Source organism: Pagrus pagrus (assembly GCF_965226575.1).
Source record: "Pagrus pagrus genome assembly, chromosome: 24".
NCBI classification, from domain to species: domain Eukaryota; kingdom Metazoa; phylum Chordata; class Actinopteri; order Spariformes; family Sparidae; genus Pagrus; species Pagrus pagrus.
Window position 1 is genome coordinate 4,292,522 of NC_140206.1, and position 19,743 is coordinate 4,312,264.

Sequence of the window (19,743 nt, forward strand, 5' to 3'; positions counted from 1 at the left end):
AGGCAGAGCAGCCGGAGGACGCTGGAGAGAAAACCATCAAATGTGATCCATTTACACCCATAAAATCAGTGTTTTTGTGCAGTAATCATTGAAACTCTTATGAAATCTTGCTCTGTGCCACTCACTCAATGCTTAAAGTTGAAGATTTATTGATAATGACATAAGCACACGAGACATTTTGTTTTACAGGAAGAAATCGATTGACCGATTTTGATTGATTCAAAGAAAAATATTTTTTTTGTACATTTTTGGGGCAAATATGGTTAAATGGGTGCACAAGGTAACTGTGGATATGAGATGTGGAGACAGAATATAAATCTGTAACAGTCAAACTTTCCGGTTATGGAAATTATACATAATTTTGTGATTTACAATATTTCCAAATCCAGTTCAAATGAATAATTATGAGCTTCAGCAATAACTGTCTCATAAATCTTATTCAAATGGTGCATATTTTGGTTGTAATGAAAGTTATGTCAAGGACAGCTAAAGTGATGGTTTGGATTGTAAGAGCATCGGCATGGAAACGAAACAATGTGCTATGAAATGTAAAAAAAAAACCCATAATTTTAAATTGACAAGATTTAGTAGATTTAGAATAATTTCACCGCGATGCCTCACGGTTGGACAGCCCCTTCCAACAGGGAACTGAGGCTGTTATTGCTCTACAACGTTGGAAATTAAAAATCGGGTCGACTTCAACCTCCAACGATGGAAACATTTTGAATTTCGGTCTGGGAACGACATTCGGGTTGACGTCAAAGATATCAAGACGTGATGTCAGGCAGACCCAAAGTATTTTTAGACACAAGCAGAGAAAAGTTGGCAAACTCAGTTGGAAACATGTTGAATTTTGATGTCAAATAACTGTCTGATGTCATGATGTTTTCCTAAACCTAACCAACTACGACCCGGTACAGTCATGTTTGTCCATGAGCTTTAGGAATGGTGATGTATGTCTTTCTTGGATCCTCCTATATTTGAGTCTTGCTGACAGACTCGTCATGTTTGATATGTCAAACACAATACGGAGACACGATGACAGCAGCAAGAAGAAATAAAGGCGCTGACAAGAGCTCCATTATCGCTCGCAGTTTATGCAAAGCGGTTCTTAGCCGTGAGCAGATCTCTCAGACGGGAGACGAACAGTCAGAATATAATCCCATACGATGATGCACAGCATGTAGCAGGGGAGGGAATAATCCTACAGCTTCCATAAGTTATGCAAAGAAAACGCTGTTGGAGGATGTGGCACATTTTAAAGTGCTCCCACAGGTACATGAGATTCGATGTTTCTCGTATTGTCTGGTGAAAAATGAAAGAAGGAAAACATCAAATCTGATCTCTAAAGTGATTTTACAGCCTTTAAAAACCACCAGGAACACTTGAGGTTTTCACGTGACAACAGCAATACAGACTGTAAACTATACAGGGATGCTTTGTGGCTTTTCATTTGCATTATTTAGCATGAGTGGTTTTAATTGTGTCATCAATCATCGCTCAGTAATCCACTGTCATGCGCTGCCTGCTTCATAATAAATAAGCTGGTGCCTCTTGAGATACAGCCGCTGTATACAAGGATTTACTATCACAGAGCTGCTGATGCTAATGAAGAGATAAAGATTTTCATTTTCACCTGCATTTGTTGTTTTGAAGTTGAGCCTTCCTCCAGATATGTGGGATATACAGTACAACTGATGTTGGCTGATATGGATACAAACAGATTAGTGCTTATTAGCAAATTAGCAGCATTTTGAGATTGTTTAATGACTCTAATTTGGACCGAAACATTACCGTACAGTGTTGTCAGGGTGAACAATAAATCAGGTCCTAACAGGAGACTAAAACTCTCCACCCGAGCTGAAAAACCTGTTCTTGTTCCTGGAAATGTACGAAAATTATCCTAAAACGCCTTTTCCTCTCAAAGTAAACTCAAAGCTGTTGTTCAACCATTAAAAAATTATAATTACGCCTGCAGATGACCTGTAAGTGCCACTATTAGCTGGAAAACACAATGGGTCCACCTCATGCTGTATAGTCTTACATGGTCTAAGTTCAAATTAAATAACAATATCGCTGAAAATGACCACTTAATACTTGTTTTACTGAGGAAATATTCAGGCATCTGGCAAAAACATTTTTGACTTCAAATTACCCATAACAGGGTCAAAAACTCATCATAGTTGTTTATTTCCTTATTAACACTAATTGTAGTCAAAGCGAGTGCCTATTCAAAGAGCGAAATGCATAAAACGATATAAACTTGCGCAATTTCCAAGTTTAGGGCTTTAAAAACGGATATAAACTATATATTACTGGATTTAAAATCTCACTGGCTTCACGATGCATCAATCAACTGGAGGCTGGCGTCAAAGTGGCTCAGGAGAGAGGAGAAAGTAGAGCGAGTGGGTCATTCATTGGCTGTTGTAGGCTCTAGGGCGGGCATAGAAGTTTCTATGCTGTTACGCATTAAAATGTCTCAAAACGTTTATATATTTTGTTAAAGCTTTTGTTGCCAGGTTGCACTTGAATCAGCTCCCTGGAGTTTTGCATCTGGGTCCTATTTGCAAAATCTTAACATGTTTAGCGAATTAAAAAGAAGGAAATAACTAGAAGAAATGGCAAATTAGTCTGATGATTCGACTACGATGTCCTGATATTTTCTGTTCTTTCAGGGTGTAAAACACATTTAGACCTTTATGCAACATTAAATATCACCTCTAGACATGTTTGAAAACATAAAAATACTCAAGTACATAAATTGTCTCATTAACCACTTGTTAATGCAACTCCACTACTCTGCCGTATTCCAGTAACTAAACATAAACTAAACATCCCCGTCTCCTGAAAGAAATAGGATTGAAATGGACAGAACAGTTTCCACGCTGAGCTCATTCAACAGATCAGCTGTGGTGACCCTCAGTCCACACGACTAAACGAAACGGGCGCCAAACACCTTTTTACAGCCTGTCAATCATCTCCCTGTCAACACAGTCCCAAATCAGAGGTGTGAAATCTAAACATAGTTGTTGCCAAAGTGTACCTAGCAGATATTAACTGATTCGGGTTGAATCTTTCCTCAAATTTGTCTCTAAACTGGCAACATGTTAATGATTAAGATGGGCAGTATCAAGGCAGTGATATACAGTAGAGACAAAATGGTGACAAAATTCAATGCATTTGTGTCGATGGTCAGCGACAGTCAGCCAAAGTTTGATTAAAGGTGCATTATGTAAGAATTGCCCATCTGTGTCATTCATACTCCAAACAAATAGGGGGCAGCATATCACCAGGTAACCGATAACTGCTGCTAACTGTAGCTGCTAGCTAGCGGTCATAACTCGCTCTGCCCGGACAGCGAGCTCGGAGCAGTGTTGGCGTTGTTGACTGTCAGACTATCACAGGGGCTAGCTGGTTAGCATGCTAAATTCAATAGATATCTTTGCTGTGCAATACATGGATGTCGTCGACATAGCGTCAAAACTGACGCTTCATTTTTTTTAAGTTTTAAACTAAAATTCTTACATATTGCACCTTTTTTTTAAAGCTATAATATGTATTAAATGTCTAAAAACAACCAGATCTTTGTTGAGTTGGGAACTTGCATCATTCCAAACAACCCAACAATGTTAAATCCAGCCGTCCGGACTAAACTTAACACAAATAAACTTTAACTCACCATCTCATCTGTGAACATTTATGCTTCGTCTTTGTTTTCTAGATTAGTATCATCAGATTTTAACTAAAATATGTATAAAGGAAGTCTGATAAGACTGATTTTATTAACGTGTTAAACATCCAACATCAATCACAGCAGACCTGACATAAGAATCGCTGTTTAAAATCAATGTATGCATGTTTAAAATGAGTCGCCATCGTGATTCTCCCTCCCTCCATCCCTTCCTCTGTTGTTCATGTTTGCTGGCTGTTTTCGTCATGCTGGTTGTTGCTTAGTAACTTGTTATTCCTGGACATTTTAATCATATATACTTATATAGTAGTCAAACCCCCATTTGCACAGGGTCAGGAGAGTAGGAGTGTATTCATGCTTGCGTCGCTGTGAGTCAGTTGTAGAAGCAACAAGCTTTAAATGCCCCTTAAATTGAGGAGAGGTTCGTCTTTTAAAACTTCTTCTTTCATCCTCAGAGATGTACTGTTGACTGCTCTGCTGGTGATTTGTTGACAACGTAAACATCTTTCTGTCGATTCACTGCTGAAAACCTCCATTTGAGAAGCCCGACCTTGAGCTCTACAAAGATTGAATGTGTATCTGCAGAATTAAGAAAGCCTTTCACTCTCCACCTGCCGAAGCTTGTTGAGCAGCATTTCACAAAATCACTGTGCGTATTAACTCTAAATATTGAATGTTTATTTTACCTGAGAGCATTTTATTGCAAGCAAGAGAAGAAAGTTTGTATCAGATATTTGATCATTTGCCAAAATTGCTCAAAAATTACATTAAGTTTGGTAACTTAAACAGTCAAACCTCAAACAGTAGAAAACATGATGGAAATGTAGCATTTATATTAGTTTTATTTATTCATTTGAGGAAAGTTAGTCTCCATTTCATCTGCCGCCATTTTGTGTATCTTCAGTGGACATTTATTTATACACTCAGTCTGATTGCATTGCATTTTGTCGCATTTAGTTTAAACCACACCAACTACAGCAGCAGCCAGGCAGAAAAAAAGTGCTATTAATGTGAATAAAGTTATTTTTGATTTATTTAAAGGAATAGTTTGACATTTTGTTGTCCAAGATTGACACCAATTTCACGTCTGTAGAGTAAATATGAAGCAACTGGGATTAGCCTGTTAGCTTAATGCTAACTAAGTGTAAAAACAACATTTAAACTTCAGTTTTTGTATTTATGAAGCAAACAAGGCATAACATATTAGTTAATGAGATTTCAAGGTGCTTGCAGCCAGATAGTGTCGGACATAGGCTGGTTGTTTTCAGCTGTTTCTAGTCTTTTTGCTAAGCTAAGATAACAAACTTCTTCATATTATAGACGGACATATGTGGTATCAATCTTCTCATCTAACTCTGACAGAAACTGAATATCTCACGCAAAATACAAAAGTTTGACACCGAACCATCCATTAAAACCAGGAACTCGTCTTTCAGTTGACACGTTTCACTCTCTGCCACCGTCGCTGGGCCGATCTCCAACCCTGAAACCTGTGAAACCGAACAGATTGCCTTCATAACAGAAGAGCTTAACAGCCCGCTCGGTTCAGTCACAGTCAGAATCACTGAATATTAACATTAACCCTGTGCGTCGTCACGGCCATCTGCTAACGTGGAGACGGACACGGAGTAAAGAAACCTCATTAGCGTGCGGAGGAAGATGACTAATCCTGTCTCAGCCATCACCATCATCAGCTGACTTTAGTGTGCTGAAGATGCTCATCGACCTGTGATTAGCATGTTAGCCTCTGCAGCTAATTGAACCCCTCCCACTCACTCACATAAAGCAGAGAGGCCTCAACAATCCAATGAATTATGTATTTAATGAGGTATGAAAGGGGCGCTGAGAGAATAAGACTTGTTGTTTTTTTAAATCCCGAGCTGTTGTCCAGCCTACACTGTTATTGTGTGAACGCCAGGCGCTCAGAGTGTGAGCTGAGAAATCCTGCTGCCAAGATCCAAGACCCACATGGCGATGATAGTATTATTCACTTAAGTGAAAGTAGCAATACTACAGTGTGAGATATCCTGCGTTTAAACTCCAAATAAAGGGGCACTATGTAGTATCAGAAGAACATTCAAACTCTCTTTTTGATATTTACAATATTGAGGTAATGATACAAACTCTGGAAAGGTGGCAGGGTCTGCCACATATAAACAAAACAAAACACTATGAAAACAGTTTGTTTATTTAGTTTCTGTAGACATGCACCTTAAGTAAAAGTATTGTGATGATGCATTTTCCAGCTAATCCAAGAAGGTTTTTAAAGAGTTTATCTTAAGACAGAAGAGAATTTTCTCAACACATAAAGAAATAAATAAAACGTATTGAAGCCTGTATTGTTTGATTTTATGTTGTGCTTAAGTGGTGCAGCAAAATGCACATTTCAAGTAATTCAATTACCAAAATCTGCAGCTTTTGGGCCCCTGAAGGCCTCTGCTTACTGTATGTTCAAAATCAGAGCATACACAGGAATATAAATGAATGCAAGTCTTCTTTTTGTCACTAGAGGGCGGTCTTACACAAGACTGGTGTAAGACTGGTCTACTGGTGTCAGTAATCCATCAGCATTTGATAAGATGTTTTTTTTCTTTCTTATAGCCTCATATTCACTCTGATGTTCAGACCACAGCGACATGTAAATAATTTAAATAAGATTGTTGTGACTTCTTGCAGCTCCATAAAAATAAAACACACAACTACAAATAAAGCTTTAATTATCAGACCTCCCTCCTTCATCACCCTCTTGATTCAAATCTCTTAAATGCTTCAGTTGTTTTGTGGTTTATCTGAAGTGCTCTTGTTCTTGTTGCACACGCCGTTGTTTACTTTGATGTGCTTTATCTTTAGGTCAGTGAGTCACACCGTGGCTCATGAGGAATGTTCTCAGGTTAGACGGCTCCGAAATATAATTGCCTAAAACCAAGGTCACTGCTATGAAAGCAAGCAGCAGCCCAGAGGCAAAAAGGAGAAACCTCTGTTTTTCACCTCATTCGGCTTGTAGAATATGACAAAAATGCAGCTTGGGAGACTGGAGATGTGTTCCCGACGGATAATTCAAGGATGGAATAGCAACCAAGTCTACTGTTGTGTGTTATAGTGTGCCTCCACTGATTCTTACAAGAGTGTCTGTCTATAAAAACAAAAAGCCTCGATTCATGCAGAGGACTCTTGAGCAAGATACTAATCTGCAACCTCAGCTAAGTGCCAAAACAAAAGATAAGGGAAAGAAATGATGCTGCAATCAGAGGCACTTGCAACCTGGAACTAACTTATGCAAGATCAATCTAGCCGATGTAAACACACCTGACGTCACCTCAATATGGCAGCGCACACAGTGAACAGTAAGGAGAATTACCTTATCCCCAGTTTTTACTTTATTTAGTGTTTGTGTTATGAAATGTTCAGAGACATAGTTGGCTGTAGGCCTCCCAACCCAATCGCCAGAATACATGTTGACCATGTATGTTTCTGCCAACCACAGATACATTGCAACTTTGCATTTCTTTAGCCTAAATTTAAAATGTTTGTCGTCGCCAGCTTCGGTTAAGACACAAAAGCCACTTGGTCACGGTCAGGAAAAGATCATGTTTTGTCTAAGATGCCCTGCTTTGGTCACCACAAACACGACAGGAAATTGTCCCGAGTTCTCCTTTAAAATATTAAACTGTTTGACGCTTACAAATGTTGAAACGCGGACTGGCTTCCCATTCTTCTCACCTAGACCCACCTCCTGATATGACCAGTCACAAGATTGTAGATTGTAGATTGTAAAAATGTCTATGCTACATAGTTCATGTATAAACTTAAACGTACGACGCATTCAGATTGGAAGTCGACTTGGAACTATCGACTCGCGACTTGTAAATCAAGAATATGGAGAGCCACATGGGCCAAAATAGAGAAAGCTTTTGTAGCTTCATTTCATTTAACCTCCTCTGTTGGAGTATAACTACTCCAGAAAAGAGCAATGGTTTGTTTACAGTAATTAAACAGGAGATAATACAAATGCTTGTTCCGTCAACGAACAGGCTTGACCGTTGGAGAGCTTATTTTCCCGCCAAAACGACAGTTTAATGAACAAAATGATGTAGGATGGTGAAAAAAATAGCAGAGGGGATTAAATAGCACAATACAAAGAAAGTACAAATGCTTGGAGAGCTGTCGTAACTGACTAGCACTAGCTAGTGAGTTAGTAATTAGCTCACTACCTGCAATAGTTCACAAAATAGAATTGAGAGTATTCAGTAATGTTAGCATACAGACAAAAACAGAGGCAGGAATAACATGGGTAACAGAAAAGAATAAAAATAGTTTTCTTTTTTTTAAAAAAAGGGCAAAACGTGGAATAACTGATACAAATAGTCAGGAAATTACATTTTCCTCCCTACAAAGACACTGAATCTATATTCTGTCTTGTAGCAATGAACAGCTATTAGCATACAGCTAATAACCGTCATTAGCGTTGTTAGCATTCATCACTGAAAACAGCAGGTGCCCTCAGTTTGTACCACATGCCGTCCGTCTTTATTACCACAAAATAAACATCATGTGATGCGTTCACTTCCCGCTGCTGCACCACATACTGTTCAATAATGTTCCTGCTCCTTCACTATTGGATGTCGACTGAAATAATCATCATTTTGGAAGTTTTACCCGTTGTAGGGCTGCTTCGCCACAGGCCATTTAATCCAGATTTACAAACACAAATCAATGTATTTGAACAAAGATCACATTAAATTACACTGTTCTTAGGTTTTTGTTTAAAGTCTTCACTATACTTGTGATGAATGTTTCTGCCAGTGAGTGTAAATAGCATCTGGTGGCCAGTTGTTCCAGTATGGAGCTGAATAAAAAGCACTGAGATAAAGACAGAGAAAGAAAAGCTGAGCAGCGCTGTCAGGCCTCTGACTAATAAAAGCTTTCCTCTTAATCAGTAATGAACTCTGTGATCCATGGCTTCTCTCCAGGTGGCAATATGGGAGAGACGAAGGAGAATTGGAAACTGTAAAGAGCTCTTACTGTGAAAAAGTCATTATTAAAGTCGTGTTTTAAATCCTTCTCACTCAAGCAAAATTACACCTTTCTTACCCAAGAGTATGACAAGATTTATACCAACTGTATATCTGGTAAATTTATGGCTACAGCCAGCAGGCTCTGGCTTATTTAGTGTTACATAAGCAAGAAGACTGGAGACGGCTGGAAACCACCTGGCTGGTCTGAACTTGTTTTGACAGTAACATTTTTTCAGCTGAAACAAACAAGCTATGTCGTTATTTTTGTGAGATTTGGAGGTGGTGGCAAAGCTAGCTGTTTCCGCCTGTTTGCTAATGTAACGCTAGCATAAAGATTGGAAACTGGGGGAAAAGCTGCCAATTACCTAGCTCTGTTACTTAGAAAACGATCCACCATCCAGCACCACGAAAGCTGACAAATGAACACTTATGTTTTTTGTAGTTTTGTTGACTACAGTTGGCCTTCTTCATTTAGCAAACCCACAACTTTTGTGTTAAAATAGTTGCACATATTAGAAACACAAGATGTAACATTGTTTTGTGAGATTTTGGAAGTGGTGGTAAAAGAGTCAAGCAAGCTATTTCCACCTGTTTGTTAACGTACATTAACATAAAGACTGGAAACACGAGGAAGTGTACAAGCAAATTGTGGGTTTACCAGGTAGCATTCTTTGTCGACGACAAAACGTCCTCCTCCTTCTCCTGGCAAAACTTTAATTTCTTGTTTTCAACTTATACATTTTTGCACAGATCGAAATAACATGAGATTTGGAGATGGTGGTTAAACAGTCAAGCTAGCTGTTTCCGCCTGTTTGCTAATGTCACGTTAGCATAAAAGCTTGGAAGGGGGGAAACAATCGCCTGGCTATGACAGAAGTTAACAAAATCCACCTTCCAGCACCTTTAAAGCTCATTAATTAACACATCATATCTTCTGTGACAAGATATAACATTATTTAATGAGATTTAGAGGTGCCGATGACGAGTTAAGCTAGGTGTTTCTTCTCCAGTAGCCAGTTAAGCTAACGGATAGCTGGCTGCTGGCTGTAGCATCATTTAAGTGGTTTCAATCTTATCTCACTGTCAGCAATAAAAGAGTAAGAGCATTTAAGTCCTGCTTTCTCTAACTTTTCATTTGAGTTTGTTTTTTAAATTTCACCCAGATGTTAAAAGAACTGCAGCTAACGTCAAGGCAAATTAATTACAAAGTTATCTTTGCTCGCAGCTTCTCCACAAAGTGTGTAAATTAATGGGTCTTTACGGTGACTTAATAAGTCTATGGGCTTTAATTCAGACAGTGTCTCCCTCTGTGAGTAGCTTGGAAGTCAGCGGCAGGCAAACACAAGTTCACTGTGTCTCCTGCAGCACAGCAGCACGTCTTACTTTAATTTTTATAATCTGTCTGAGCAGGTTGACTTGACTTTGAACTCCTGCTGTGTGGCAGAGTTGATGTCGCAGTTTGAATCCCTCCCTCTAGACTGAAAGCCTTCTGGGATTTTTTCTGCTGTCTGTCAACCTTCCTGCTGCTTGCTGATGCCTTGATTTTTAGATGTCAGAAATTTGTGGCTTTTAATCGTCTTACAGGCAAATTTCGTGTCTTTGAACAGCAGGCGAGCGCTGTATGTCTTGGAGGAAAAATTCACCCTTTAACATCCTCCGTTTCTTGATCTGTTTTATTGTTGTGCCTTGATAGAAAGTGTCAATTTTCATTAAGCATCTTCCTGCACATATACGCCTACAGTACTGAAACAACTGAGGTACAGGAGGCTAAAAAACAAATGTATTTGGGGAGAAAATCAAAGCAAACTTTGTGAAAATACCCAATCTTGGTGACGTATATTCATCACAGTTCAAAGATAGACTTCCAGATTTAACGTTGACCTATGCCAACCCCCACAACCCACTCATGGACCCCTGTTGGTCCCAAGACCCCAGTTTGAAAACCACGTTTAGAAAATCAATAATTACGACCCATTTCATCGTCTTATTGCTAGAGTTTCTTGCACTGTATGTAGTTTTGGCAACGATGTGACACAACGGTGGCAAAAACTCATTATAGTTCTTTATTTCCTTATAAATGCTAAAGTTATGCATATAAAATAGTCAAAACAAGTGCTTAGGTGGAAAAAACGACTATTCAAAGAACATAAAACTACATAAACTTGCACAATTTCCAAGTTTAGGGCTCTGAAAACTGATAGAAAATATAAATTGTTGGATTTGAAATCTCATTGGCTGCATGATGCATCAATCACCTAAAGGCTGGTGTGAGTGGCTCAGGAGATGGAAGAAAGAGCTGGTCACTTGTCTATATGATCACACATTGGCTGTTATAGGCTCTAGGACGGGCATATAAGTGCAAATCTCCCGTTTGGAAGATGAAGTGTGAATTAAAAGTAGATCAATACAGTTTATGCCCCTTATCGATGAATTACTGTGTTTTGGTGTGAAAGTTGAGGCCAACGAGGATTGTTTATCTTGACCAAAAAAGGCAATAAAACTGAATTTCCTGACATTTTTCTTTTAAACCCACTTTCGTCCGGTTGTCCTTTTTAACTTAGAAAACTGAGTGAATCCAGCTCAGCGGACCTCAGAGTCACCAGCAGGCGAATTCCCCCTGACACCGAATTAATAGATAATCAGTCTAATGATGCCAAGTGAAACTGGGTTGACTGATTTTACTTATGACACCATTTTTTAAGTGGTAAAACCAGAACAGAGGGGTTTTGTGAGTGTGTGTGCATGTGTGTGTGAACGAGACGTCTGTTTACTCTGAATAGAAAAGCCAGACAGACAGACACGCCGGTGGAAAGAGCAGGAGAGGAGACCATCTTCTACTTGCTTATTGTATTTTTTTTTTTTTTTTTTTTACTCCTAATGCATTTTTTATTGTTTTTGGACAATATTGCCCACTTTTGAGAAACAACCGGACTCACAGGAGGGAGTTGCTGTCTGAGTTTGATTCTTCACACATCAACATGATGGACCCAGAGCTCAGGTTCCTGGAGGTGAGGCGTCAATACGCTCTTATTTATAGAAACAGCGCCAAGGTTCTTATGGAAGGTGTTTTGAGTGTTATGACAAGTTTTCCTTCATAGCCGGAGATTCAATGGAGAAGAGTGGCATGTGTGTTTTATCGTGTGGTCCCAGGTGTGAGCGCTGCCTCCTGGGAGAGTCGAGGCTCTGAGAAACAGAAACGCGTCCTCTGGGACTCGAAGTGTGTCAGGACTCAGACTGTTGTTGTGAGTGATGAATGGGCTGCAGGCTACATTGTTTAGCCAGTGGAGCTACGGTAAACACTCGTCTCAGACGGCTTTTGTTTTCAGCTAAAGAGACGTTTTATTGTGCAGAAGATGCAGTTCTTTGTTAATGATCAGGAAAAGTAAACTCTAAATATCTAATGATGAAATGTCAGAGGTTGTGTCCATCCTTATCAGAAAAAACAGGTAGGTCAACTGTGTGAGCAGCTTTTAATGAACCATCTTTATCCTCTAGTTTCTTGTTAGTGCTCTTGAAGTTGTCTAAACAATTGAAAAGTTCAGATAGGGAGTTGGACGGGGTGGCGGGTGTGGTTAAATGAGGACAGGAAATCGATTTTCAAAATACTGATGAAATTGAATATGAACGCAAATTTTCCAATTTAAAAGGTGTCAAACAAAGTCGACGATTGGTTCCCATGAACACAACTCCTATTACATTTCTTGACTGTGTCACGAACTGCGGTGTTACTGGGTTGTTTGTTCAGGACGCACTGCCTTAATTGGGGTCCACTCTGGGAACTCAACCCTCCATTTGATCAACAAGTTGCAAAACCTTAAAGTGGCTTTTCACTGGTACATTGACAACTTCCACTAATATAAGATTCTAACGTTTTTGAAACGTTATTAAGATTGTTTTGTTTTTTTCAGACTCTTTCTCCTGCTGGGTGAAACAAGTCTGACCCAATCTGTAGCAGCTAACACTCACTAGAGACCCATGTCTGCCTATATTGGACCCTCGACTCCAGTCATTTTAGTGACATCTGCAGTCACTCTGTAACTAATATGAGTCAGGACTCCCTCCAGGTCAAGACGTCACACCGTGAAACCCCAAAGGCAAAATTTACAACCCTGCAGTTCGTTCTTTGAAATAAATCGTCTTTCTCAGGACGCCTGGCTGAGTGATGCCCAACCACAGCCTCAGGCTGGTTAATAGGTCAGTCAGTAAACTCTGACCCACTTTTCTAGATCAAGGTAGTGGATCAGCTCTCACATCCCCACCGACTCTTATGATTAAGACATATTCCAGATTGTCATCTATTATTAAGATGTTTATTTGCTTGTTGTATGTTTCTATATGAATAAAAGTGTGATGATAAAATATGATAATAATTAATTTAATTAAAAAAGAGCTGACAATGACATTTTGATACAAATGTAAATACCCAACAATTTATAGAAGTACAACTGAAACAATAAGTCAGTTTATCAGTTAAACTGAAAATTAATTTGCATTTTTTTTCAAGACGTCAGAATTTGATAGTCCAAGAAAAACAAATACAATCTAAAAGGCACTAGGAGCAAGCAACAGGAAAAAAGACAAAGACAGGAAGTGTAAAACAAAACATGCCACATGAGGATAAAACCTACAAAATAAAACTGGAAACAACAAAACAGAAACCCAAAACTATGACATAAAATGACACTGGCACTGAAGCAAAGTTTAATTCATACCGACTCTGTTCATACTGCTATTGTCCACAGCGGGCACCAGCATCAACAACAAATAAAAGCTCCTTGTAGCTGCTTTAAAGAAAAGTAGTATTAAAAATTTTGCATCTTTAATTCACTAACTTCCAAAACAAATGCACAAGTTAGTCGGATAAAGATCTTTACAATACGAGCTCAAACACACAAGTTAGATCTTTACAATTCGAGGTAGTGGTGCTCAAACTGCTTTCGTCCACAGGGGGCGCTAGAATCAAAGACAAATAAAGGCTCCTCATAGCTGCTTTAAATTAAAGATCTGACTACTTTCTTTGTTGCCGACTTTATTTCAACAACAAATGTTACGCTAGGCGTTTCAGGGCAAACGCAAGGAAAACGGTCACAAATGCAGCTATAAATAATGTAGTTTGTGTTTTCATGATATCACCCATTGCACTTTCATGGCTGTGATTCATCTAACAGCCCTGTGTGCGTAACTCTTAGTCATGAAAGCATTTCACAGCCGTTGTGTAAAAAGCAAAAACACATTTTTCGTTATTTAATCTTCATCTACAAAGCTTACGCTGTCATTTGATGGGGAAACCTTTCATAAAAACAGGGTGTAGATTAAAATATCCACGTGTATCATCATGGAGATGATGACTAATATGTTTTGCAGGTACGTGCTTTCATCTACCAGCAGCACTACACTCCCACACACAGCTTATTGTCTTTGTGCCTGTGCTGGTTGAAATTTTGCATTTCTATAAATGGACATTTAGGGCCTCGGGGAGGTTTAAAGCGTTCACTCAGCTCAGCGTTTAAGGCCCCTCCTGCTGCAAAACACACTGAAATATAAATTCATGTTCAAGGAAGCAGCCTTTAAGACGTTTTCTTTTATTATTATAATTTAGACGTTGGTCTTTGAGGACAGACGGGGAATACTGAAGAAAGAATAAAGATGATATGTAATAGCTTTTTTTCTGGATGTTTGTGACCGGAGGATCCTATTAATTTAAAATCATCTGAAACACACATTGGAAAAGTAATAACTCTCCACTTGGTCGTGATTTTGTTAGATGATGTATTGCTCACACCAGAATTAAAATTTGTTCCAGTCCAATATTGTAATTCAGGATGCTAGGATGGTTGCAATTTATCTGTGCTTGAAGTGACTTTAATATATTTTTTGGTTCCTGGTGCTCTAAAATGAAGATGGCTCCATTTTCCCTCAAATCCTTTTAATATTTCGGTCACACAGAAACAAGTTGTTTTTTTTCCAGGGACATGGAATAACACCCAGCCCTCAACATGGATACCAAAAAACATCACATATCTGGAAAGAAATGTTATCCAGAGATTGCAAAATGGTGATTGTATCTCAGCAGCCGAATTTACCGAGACTGATCCAGAGCTTTTTGTCGTAATGTGGAAACAAAATAGAAGCTACAAAGACGATGTGATCTATTTATCAAGGCTCATGCTGATGAATAACTTTTCACATTGATATGCAATACATTAATTACTTAAAAGTTGCTTACCACCAACCAAACATCCACTATTTTTCTGTTGCCTTGTGAGGCAGCTGGGTGTGAGCTCGCAAATACATCTTGCAAGGCTTTGAGCTACTTAGTGGTTGAACTGATTAGCGGCCTTTGAGTAACTACTGGCAGCTATAGGTGTTTTAGAAATAATGACCAGGGAGGGGAGCGACTGTTTGTTTAAAAACAACTGCTCCTCAAGAGGTTAACGCAGCTGCTATAGCATCAGGTATATCAGAACTGGAGAGTTTGTTTAATTAAAAGAAGAGCGACACACAACAATTAAGGCTTTTCTCGATGTAAAAGATGTTTTCATGGTAGATGGTGATAGATAGATGGTTCGTCCAAGTATTTTTTGAAAGTATCTGCCCTTTTTCCAAACAGTTCGGTAGCGTAAAGCGTTTCTGCGTATATGATGTCAAACTCGATGAGTTGTTGTTTTACGACTCGCGATTGAGTAACGTGAAGTCCAAATAATGTGCTACAAACCCTGTTTTCATGTCGTCATACCGTGCCACCTCCCACTCCCAAGTGTGTAACAGTTGTTATTTCTGGTCTTCCCGTTCTGCCAACACTTCACGAATTCGGCATTTACCTGAAATCTGGAGTCTTACAAAGTCAACTTGTGACAAAAGACAGATTAATTTAACTTTAGTTGGATGTGACTATGTAATTAAGGGATGATGTGTCTGTCATATGAACAGCAGCAGGGGAGCAGCGAGGCACTTTTTTCCTCATCATTTCCAGACTTTAACCTGCTCTTATCAGGACTTCGCCTCAGATCCGTCTGGGTCAATTAACCCACTTAGGAGCCTTCCTTATCTAAGAAACACTTTTCAACCAAACCTCAGTGGTTCCACACTCGGAGCCCTGCAGGTTTCCTTCCTGGCAGCAGGTTAATTACATTCACCTGGCGTCTCTGGTGTAAATCAGTCCCTGATTAGACGGCAGGAGTGAGAACCGGAAGGACCGGAGGAGGAATATTGACCGATATTTGTCTCGCCGGCTGCCGGTTGAAGCTTTCGCAGAAATAACAGCCTGTTTTTACACTGGAAGATGATGAATTTGAGCGTTGATCCCAGTGGTTTAAAGGTTGTCCAGATGTAAGTGAAGTCAGTGAAAGACATGGCCATGGGAAGAAACATCCTCAGTTTGTTGTGTTCGGTTTTTAGGAGGCCAAGAGGCTCGAAACTACTTAATATTTCACGAGGAACAACACACAAAGAAATTAGAAAATGAAACTCGAACGGTACGAAACATAAACATGATGATAAAGCAGTTGTAATATGTTATTTTCTGAACAAATAAATCAAATGTGAGTGTGGAGGCTGCTGCAAAAGTAATGCATGTGCAAACACAAAGGCACAAAAGCAGCTTGTGGTCTGAAGACGGTGGAGGAGATCTCTGCCTTGGGGACGTCAGTGAACTTCTCAAACACCAGCAGAGGTCAGAGAGAGAGAGAGGGAGATCATTTCCATGTGGTCTCTGATTCTGCCTGCTAAATATTTAATGGTTGAGGGAAGAGAGTCCAACCCAAGCTTTGAGGATCTTTCCCTCCCTCTTCTTCTGTTCTTGCCTTTTCTTTTCTGCTTCCACCCGTCTCTCTCTGTCCAACCATCCGTCCATTTACCCATTATTGCTTCCCCTCTGCTTTCCATCCGCTGCCATTTCCTCCCCTCGTTCGCTGCTCCATGACCTCAAGCTTTTCCTCCCTGTCTCCATTCGAGCACTAACGCTGCTCACTCGGTTTCCATCAAGCACGCTAAACTTGTGTTACTGCATGTCTGATGACTTTTGCTCACTGCTAACCCTTCTAGCTGAACTCTGAAGATCCTGATTCTCCATTTAAATATGCATGAGGTGCCAGAACTGTCATGTACTCAACACAGCAGGCTAGCTTATGCAAGTTTATCCAGTTTTAATGTTTAATTAGCACAATTTTGAGGTGGGCCTGCCTGTTCTAACTTGAGTCTTCCAGTTTTATACTACTTTATACCTCCAGGCGTACTCACTCACTACAATTTTAAATCCATTAATGTACATTTTACTCCACTACAACATTAGGCTACTAACCTTGTAGATTCAGATTATTATACTCTACAGGTGGAACTATTTTCCAAGCCGATGGAGATTAGGACTCTGTGTTTACGTCACTGATGCTCGATGCTCAAACGCAGTCAAAGATGATCCCAGAAGTTGAACTTTTAATAAGAAGATGCTGACCAAATTATCATCTCCATCTTGCTGTTGCCATTTATGTTCACCCCAAAGAATTCAGAAAAATGCACTACGTGTTTATACATTTTGATGCTAATACTTGTAGGCATACAGAGTATTTTTATGCTGTGGTATTACTACTTTTACCTAAGTAAAGGGTTTTACACACTGCACGTAGCCCAGGATTAAAAGCATTAAAAGGACCTTCTGAGCCCCAGGCTAACCCAATGTTAGCATTGGGCTTATTTACCATTAATCCTGAATTTGTGGGGTTTGAATCCCTTTTGAAATGAACTAAATGGGAATAAAATGTGCCAATGTGTAAAAGGGCTAAAGTAAACAAACACATCATGCTAGAATTAGAAAACATGTTACGTGTTTGAACGTACATTTAACCCAGTGCTAGTGGAGGTGAAGTGTACATCGCATAGCCCTGGGATAACCCTGCGTTAGCAAAGGATTGAAATTACCACAAACTCTGAGCTAAGGTTAGCTTAATTAGCTCGCTAACAAATCATTTCAGCCTGGGAAATCGATCGTCTGCTGGTAGAAAAATAAAAATCTTGCTTATGTTTGTTAAACGAACACTTACTTTGAGCGGCAACGTTAGCTTAAATTGCTATGTCATTGCTACAATGGCATTCCAGAGCTGAATTATGCACAGTTCTAGGATGCAAAGGTTGACAGACGTGGCAACAGTAACTAAGGGGAGCGGGGCTCAGCGACCTGTCGGCGTTCTTCATAGGTGCCATTTTTCTGTCCTTGTGGGAACATTTGGTCCCCAGAAACCCGTCACACACACACGAGGAGATTTATATCCCCGGGCTTGTTTTGTCTTCCTGCTCCATCTTCATTTCCCCACCTCCCCGTTATCTTCATTATTTTTGGATGGGAACGTGTGTGCGTGGCGTTCAGGGGGTTTGTGTCTTCGGGGCTTTCTCTGTGACACCTATCAGTTTGCATCAGTCACTCGGCGGCAGGAAAGGCCAGCTGGTTACTGATCTGCTCGATTGTCTCGCTTCATTCGCCTCTGAAGGGATTTCAGACGAAGCCTCGGCCCGGTTTCATTCTCCGATGACACGCTGAGCTATAATCCTATAATTTATTTCCGAGGGATATTCTAATACGAGATATCACAGAGGAGCTCTCAGTCTCTGAAGTGATACTGTAGGAGTAGTAGAGTAATCTGACATCATCAGAGGTAAAAATACCACAAAGTGCGAGACACTGTAAGTCCCTCTGGGGATATTACACACAGCTGTACAAACACTGATTCACGGCAAGAATACAATTTGTTATAAAAGACAAGTTCTGCGAAGACTATGATGGGATATTATTTAATCTAACCATGGCCTGTGCAGCGTCATTGTCAGGATTAATTAAACCACAGACATGATTTTTACTTTAATTAATGGCTAACATCATAACTGTTTTCAAGTTTTAAATAACTTGATTAATAGCCGGCTCGTGATTAGACTGTTTAATACACTGGGTTTTTTTTGGTGGTATGCCAACTTCTCTAAAAGCAGCCAGAAAACCTCCTGAAAGATGTATCCCCCCCTTCCTCCACCTTGATACACTGGTCCAGGGATGGAAAGTAATTTATTTGACAGATTCTGTGTCATGTTTTGTAACGTTTTATTTGTAGTATGCCACATTGAAGGGGCACGTTTTGGGGAAATACCTTCCCTTATACAAGCTAGGATACCTCCACTTAGATGCATCCCCCTGTTCTCCTGTTTATAATGCATCCCCCAGGGGCGTAAAGTAAATATTCAATTTGAAACTTTCCTTATCATGTTTTGTAATGTTTTTTTTTTGTAGTATGCAACATTTAAGAGGGCTATCTGGGGGAAGTACCTCCTCTAATACCAGCTAGGAAACCACCCTATAGATTGCATGCCCCCGTGCAACCTATGTTTATGATGCATCCCCCTTTTTGAAACTTTGTGTCACAATTTGTAACGTTTTTTGTGGTATGCAACACTTAAAAGTCAATTTTTGGGGATATACTTCCCCTCTATCAGTAGAATAGCTCTCTTAGATGCATCACCCCATTTTCCTCTTTAAGTCTAAGTACATTTACTCAGGTGCACTTAGGTAATAAGATATGATGTATTATTATCCTTTAAGGAAAGATTTTATTGATCCTGAGGGATGTGCAGCAGTATGAAAAGTTATTTAAAAATGACTCCCACCTTTACCTGCTGCAAAATTAATGTGATGTGCACATTAATAAATCAATAATTAGAATATTTATGAACTGAAATGTGCCATTCTGCAGAATTAACCTTTACATTTTTGATGCTAATAATATCTAACACCTGAGTACTTCGTCCACTGTTTCTTACTTGTGTTTTATTTTTATAAGATCACCATCATTATGATAATTATCCTGCAGGTGATTGTTTTGTGTTCAGTCATAATTTAACTTAGATAATTTCCATCACCTTGAAATCACAGAACCTAGATCAATATAATATTATATAGTACAATGGACACAGACTGGCTGGATTATCAGCACCATGGACAGAGCTACATTCGTTCACCCTAGGAACACCGGATGTTGGCATTTATTAAGAAAATAAAAGCAT

At 39.4% G+C, this 19,743-nt stretch overlaps 1 protein-coding gene across 2 annotated transcripts in view; it reads left to right on the forward strand.

Moving 5' to 3' along the window:
- LOC311253428 (inactive dipeptidyl peptidase 10-like) overlaps positions 1-19,743 on the forward strand; it is a 62,083-nt gene that overhangs the window by 3,026 nt on the left and 39,314 nt on the right. The window lies entirely within an intron of this gene.